The 6820-nt window shown below is 36.2% G+C and overlaps 1 long non-coding RNA gene across 1 annotated transcript; it reads right to left on the bottom strand.

Moving 5' to 3' along the window:
- Nucleotides 1–2217: 2217 nt before the first annotated feature.
- LOC139520008 (uncharacterized) lies at nucleotides 2218–4506 on the bottom strand. The gene is made up of 2 exons (XR_011663788.1): nucleotides 4378–4506; nucleotides 2218–2660 (listed from the first exon to the last, which is right to left on the bottom strand). It is a non-coding gene; the product is annotated as an uncharacterized lncRNA (long non-coding RNA).
- Between the last annotated feature and the right edge of the window lie 2314 nt (nucleotides 4507–6820).

The raw sequence follows: 6820 nt of genomic DNA, 5'->3' as shown, positions 1-6820 counted from the left end.
TGACATTGTATATACATATATATATATACAACTCGTCTAAACATCAACCCAACAATGTTAGATCTGTAAACTTGCTTTCGCAAATTTTTGGTTCTTCCCTCGCCGGGATTCGAACCCATGTATATATATATATAGACTTTCTGAGAAGAGAATGTTTTATAAATGTATCTCCATAGAAGATATATAAATAAAACGTAAAAAGCAAAATAGTGTGATTTTTTTCTCTTAATAAATGATTAGTTAAAAAAATTGTCTTGATCATTTTTGTCGAGCCTGCAACTTTTGTTGCAGTTAGCTTGATATAGGGATAGTGATCCGGCGGCAGAATTGAATAACTATATTTGGTACGTGCGTTCCTTGCAAGGTCCTTATGCCTGTCGGACAGTTTTCACTTGACCTCGACCTCATTTCATGGATCAGTGAACAACGTTAAATTCTCGTGGTCAAGTCCATATCTCAGATACTATAAGCAATAAGTCTAGTAGATTTGGTGTATAGAAGAACTGTAAAGTGTACATGTCCAACTGGCAGGTGTCATCTGACCTTGACCTCATTTTCATGGTTCAGTGGTTATAGTTAAGTTTTTGTGTTTTGGTCTGTTTTTCTTATACTATATGCAATAGGTCTACTAAAATTGGTGTATAGAATGATTGTAAGGTGTACATGTCTAGCTGACAGGTGTCATCTAACCTTGACCTCATTTTCATAATTCAGTGGTCAAAGTTAACTTTTTTAGTTTTGGTCTATTTTTTTAATACTTTATGCATTAGGTCAACTATATTTGGTGTATGAAAATATTTTATGATCTATATGTCAGTTACGCAGGTTTTATTTGAACTTGACCTCATTTTCACAGTCCATTGCTAAGTTTTAAGTGTTTGTGTTTTGGTCTCATTTTCTTTATTTATAAACAGTAAGTCATATATATTTGTAATATTGAAGAATTGTTAGCTGTACATGTTTGCCTGGCATGGTTCAATATGTTCAATAAGGCATTGTTTACCAGGTGAGCGATTCAGGCTCTTGAGAGCCTCTTGTTTTTATTCTGAGCGTATGACTTTTTGCGTGGCTATTACATGTGCAACCCTCTTTGTTTATTTGTTTTTTTTTGTGCTGTTTTTTTTTTTTTGGGGGGGGGGGGGGGGGGGGGGGCTTTTGACGTTCGTTATTTTGGTGAGTCCAGAAGAGCAAAGCACCAGCGCTTTTACTGCTGTTTTTCATTACAGAAAGTGTTTCACATGAAGTAAAAAAAAAAAAAACTCACTTCACGCAATTTTGTCATTATGTTTAACAATACTGATGGTATCAACTACAAAAAAAAAATCATAGCGACTTTGTTGATAACATCTATCATACAATTGCAAGGTCTATCAAGCTTTAAAACAAGGTTAAACCATCATTGATGTAAGGTTGCTGCTGACAAGGAAGCTTTTGAACAAATAATTCCAGTAGTGCATGGTGAAGTTGAAATCACTCTTTCGAACATTTTAAGAACGCTATCACGAGTTGCTTAGCCGGTATGGAATATCTGTTTCACAGATGACGAAGAATATGTTCCGTTCTCTTTTCCCCGAATGTGACTTACCAATTAAGATGAATCACAAGGTTTGAGCAATAAAATGGGTGCCACATTTGAGATGACCTGCTTACTCTTCCAGAGCACATGCGCTCACTGTTGGTTTTGTTTTATGGAGTTCATGTTGCTTAGTCTTTAGTTTTTTGTGTTGTGTTTGTAGGCTATTGTTTGTCTTTGTCTTTTTTTGCCATGGCTTTGTCATGTTTATTTTCTACTTACGCGTTTGAATTTTCATTCTTGTATCTTTCGCCTCTCTTATAAAAACAGAACTCGGTAGATATAACAATACTGATAGGAGTATGGGCTTATACAACATGTGTGTCAAACATATAATTGGAGACGAATAACATTTATTCTAGCATGAAAGAAAAATACCACAACAAAAAAAAGGTATATTTTCAACTTTATTGGAAGAGACCATCAAATTTCAAATTAGGACAGATAGTGTTGGTATGCATTTAACAGAGAAGATAACATTTCAGAAAGTGTTGATATCTTGCATAAAAAACTCTATCTCCATGTTGATCGTTTCTCTTACGGAGATTTGATATTGTTTGTACATGATTAAATTTACCAGCGCTGTATTGTGTTGTTGAATTTGTGAAATATACACGACTTGGTAAGTATTAAGTAACAACAAATTTAATTAAAAAATATTTTTTTAATAACTTCATAAATAAAAAAAATCAATATTGAGATCAAAGACAGATATTTGTTATGTGCAACTAAAGTAAAAAAAAAGTGCAAATCAAGGAAAAATGTTAATGCAACTTAAACCAGGTTTATATATGGAGAGAACAAATGAACTGAATAATGTATTGAGATGAAACTGACATATAACTAAAATTAAAAGTAACAAATTCTTAACTTGATGTCTACATCACTTCTAAGCACATATCAAAGATCTGAAAAAATCCTGTATTCTTTTGCCTATTGTGTTTTTCTTTTCTTCGTTGTTTAGATTTCCTTTTCCATCATCTTTAAAATCTTCATCACTCTTCTTGATGGCAATGTCCATGTTTTCAATAACTACTGGCATGTTAATATTATCGTTTTTTTTCTATTTCTTCTTTCTTCATAATTTCTAAATAAGTTGAAAACAGATTTAAAAAAGACCTCAATTTAAGGGAGTGTGTAAATTTTTTTATACCTATACAGTAATAAAAACAGATATTGTATTCTTAAATTATAGTACTTATCTATACTATTAAACGAGAAGACCTCATTTTTTGTGTCGCTTCTCTTCTTTCCACAATAAATTAACCAACACGCCTCTGTGTCATATAGGTACAATGCATAGTCGCATTTGTCATCCATTCATATGATTATTCAGATTGAGTGATTTTGGGAGAAAAACGAGAAAAAAGGCATACGGATATTGTCCCGTCATTGGACGAAATTTTAAGTCTGATTAGACTTCCGGTTTGCGTTTTTCTGTATACTGTATTTTAAGAATTCTATCTGCTATCATTTTCAAGTTTACTATCCACGGCGGTCACATAGTTTATTAAATAGAGAGGGTCTGTATACTATATCAATGACCACCATGGGTCGATTAGTAAACTTAAAATTGAAAGTAAATACACTATATTTATATAGTAATGAATGTTCATAATATACAGATTTATATAAGCGCTAAAATTATTCATTTGAACTTTTGATACCTTTTCTGAAATTCTCCAGTTATTAAATCTTTTACAAAATTAATTGATTACAAAAAAAAAAGAAGATGTGGTATGATAGCCATGTTGAAACAACTCAACACAAGAGACCAAAATGATACAGAAATTAACAACTATAGTTCACCGTACGACCTTCAACAATGAGCAAAGCCCATACCGCATAATCAGCTTTAAAAGGCCCTGAACTGACAAGGTAACACAATCCAAACCAGAAAACTAGCGGCCTTATTAATGTACAAAAAATGAACGAAATACAAATATGTAACACATAAACAAACGACAACCACTGAATTACAGGCTCCTTACTTAAATGTTCATAACATACTCAATGTATTAATTTCATATTGAAATTGATAGAAAACCAAAAATTGGGAATTTTGGAAATAAAGGAGGAGGGATATAAAAAAACATTTTCCTGTCCCCAATAACCTATGAAAGAGGGACGAAAGATACCAAAGGGACAGTCAAACTCATAAATCTAAAACAAACTGACAACGCCATGGCTAAAAATGAAAAAGACAAACAGAAAAACAATAGTACACATGACACAACATAGAAAACTAAAGAATAAACAACACGAACCCCACCAAAAACTAGGGGTGATCTCAGGTGCTCCGGAAGGGTAAGCAGATCCTGCTCCACATGCGGCACCCGTCGTGTTGCTTATGTGATTACAAATCCGGTAAATAGTCTAATTCGGTAGGTCAAATTCATGAAACTTATGATACTTTTGCTAAAATTCCCCACTAAATGTATTATGTTCATATTGAAATTGATAGAAAACCAAAATTGGGAATTTTGGAAATAAAGGAGGAGGGATAAAAAAAAACATTTTCCTGTCCCCAATAACCTTTGACTTATGATACTTTTGCTGAAATTCTCCAGTCATTCAATAATGTACATAATTCTTCCAACAACACTTTACATACTATAAACTACGCTCTGAATGCCCGCGATTTCGCGGGTGTGTTCTAGTATAGTACTAATTTAAGAATAAAATAGCTGTATAGAACTTGATAAGACTAGCTAGAAAAGGCTATCTAAAAAACTATTTAACATTTTGATTAACCATATCAGGAAACAACCCAAGTATGATAATCAGTAGGTTGCAGAAAATACCTTTCTCTAATTTCTTTCTGTCTTTCATTTCTTTCTTTCCGAGTCTTGCTCGTTCCTTTTGTTCCTTTTTCAGTTTCTTTTTGTTTTCCTTCTCTTCTTTTTCCAGCTGTCTCTTGCTTTCCTTTTTGTATTTTTAGCTCACCTGGCCCGAAGGGCCAAGTGAGCTTTTCTCACCACTTGGCGTCCGTCGTCCGTCGTCGTCCGTCGTCGTCCGTCGTCGTCGTCGTTAACAATTTACATTTTGAACTTCTTCTAGAGAACCACTGAATGGAATGGAACCAAACATGGCATGAATGTTCCTTATGAGGTGCTGACCAAGTGTTGTTACTTTGTAGCCGATCCATCATCCAAGATGGCCGCCAGCGGGGGACTTAGTTTAACATAGGACCCTATGGGAAATGCATACAAATGACTTCTTTTAGAGAACCACTGAATGGAATGAAACCAAACATGGCATGAATGTTCCTTATGAGGTACTGACCAAGTGTTGTTACTTTGTTGCCGATCCATCATCCAAGATGGCTGCTAGCCGGGGACTTAGTTTAACATAGGACCCTATGGGAAATGCATACAAATGACTTCTTTTAGAGAACCACTGAATGGAATAAAACCAAACATAGCATGAATGTTCCTTATGGGGTGCTGACCAAGTGTTGTTACTTTGTAGCCGATCCATCATCCAAGATGGCCGCCAGCAGGGGACTTAGTTTAACATAGGACCCTATGGGAAATGCATACAAATGACTTCTTTTAGAGAACCACTGAATTGAGTGAAACCAAACATGGCATGAATGTTCCTTATGAGGTGCTGACCAAGTGTTGTTACTTTGTTGCCGATCCATCATCCAAGATGGCCGCCAGCGGGGGACTTAGTTTAACATAGGACCCTATGGGAAATGCATACAAATGACTTCCTCTAGAGAACCACTGAATGGAATTAAACCAAACATGGCATGAATGTTCCTTATGAGGTGCTGACCAAGTGTTGTTACTTTGTTGCCGATCCATCATCCAAGATGGCCGCCAGCCGGGAACTTAGTTTAACATAGGACCCTATGGGAAATGCATACAAATGACTTCTTTTAGAGAACCACTGTATGGAATAAAACCAAACATAGCATGAATGTTCCTTATGGGGTGCTGACCAAGTGTTGTTACTTTGTAGCCGATCCATCATCCAAGATGGCCGCCAGCGGGGGACTTAGTTTAACATAGGACCCTATGGGAAATGCATACAAATGACTTCTTCTAGAGAACCACTAAATGGAATGAAACCAAACATAGCATGAATGTTCCTTATGGAGTGCTGACCAAGTGTTGTTACTTTGTTGCCGATCCATCATCCAAGATGGCCGCCAGCGGGGGACTTAGTTTAACATAGGACCCTATGGGAAATGCATACAAATGACTTCTTCTAGAGAACCACTAAATGGAATGAAACCAAACATAGCATGAATGTTCCTTATGGGGTGCTGACCAAGTGTTGTTACTTTGTAGCCAATCCATCATCCAAGATGGCCGCCAGCAGGGGACTTAGTTTAACATAGGACCCTATGGGATGTGCATACAAATGACTTCTTTTAGAGAACCACTGAATGGAATGAAATCAAACATGGCATGAATGTTCCTAATGTGGTGCTGACCAAGTGTTGTTACTTTGTAGCAGATCCATTATCCAAGATGGACGCCAGCGGGGGACTTAGTTTAACATAGGACACTATGGGAAATGCATACAAATGACTTCTTTTAGAGAACAACTGAATGGAATGAAACCAAACATTGCATGAATGTTCCTTATGCCGTGCTGACCATGTGTTGTTTCTTTGTAGCCCATCCATCATCCAAGATGGCCGCCAGCATGGGACTTAGTTTAACATAGGACCCTATGGGAAATGCATACAAATGACTTCTTTTAGAGAACCACTGAATGGAATGAAATCAAACATGGCATGAATGTTCCTAATGTGGTGCTGACCAAGTGTTGTTACTTTGTAACCGATCCATTATCCAAGATGGCCGCCAGCAGGGACTTAGTTTAACATAGGACCCTATTGGAAATGCATACAAATGACTTCTTTTAGAGAACCACTGAATGGAATAAAACTAAACATTGCATGAATGTTCCTTATGAGGTGCTGACCAAGTGTTGTTACTTTGTAGCAGATCCATCATCCAAGATGGCCGCCAGCAGGAGACTTAGTTTAACATAGGACCCTATGGGAAATGCATACAAATGACTTCTTTTAGAGAACCACTGAATGGAATAAAACCAAACATGGCATGAATGTTCCTTATGAGGTGCTGACCAAGTGTTGTTACTTTGTAGCCGATCCGCCATCCAAGATGGCCGCCAGTGGGGGACTTTTGAATGAAATTAAACATGTTCCTTTCCTTATCAATGAGGTTGTGTTGTCACTTTTAGCCAAATTTTATATTTTTTCAT

Source organism: Mytilus edulis, chromosome 4 (assembly GCF_963676685.1).
Source record: "Mytilus edulis chromosome 4, xbMytEdul2.2, whole genome shotgun sequence".
Lineage (NCBI taxonomy): Eukaryota > Metazoa > Mollusca > Bivalvia > Mytilida > Mytilidae > Mytilus > Mytilus edulis.
Note: the sequence above shows the minus strand (reverse complement) of the source record. Positions and strands in the feature narration are given on the sequence as shown.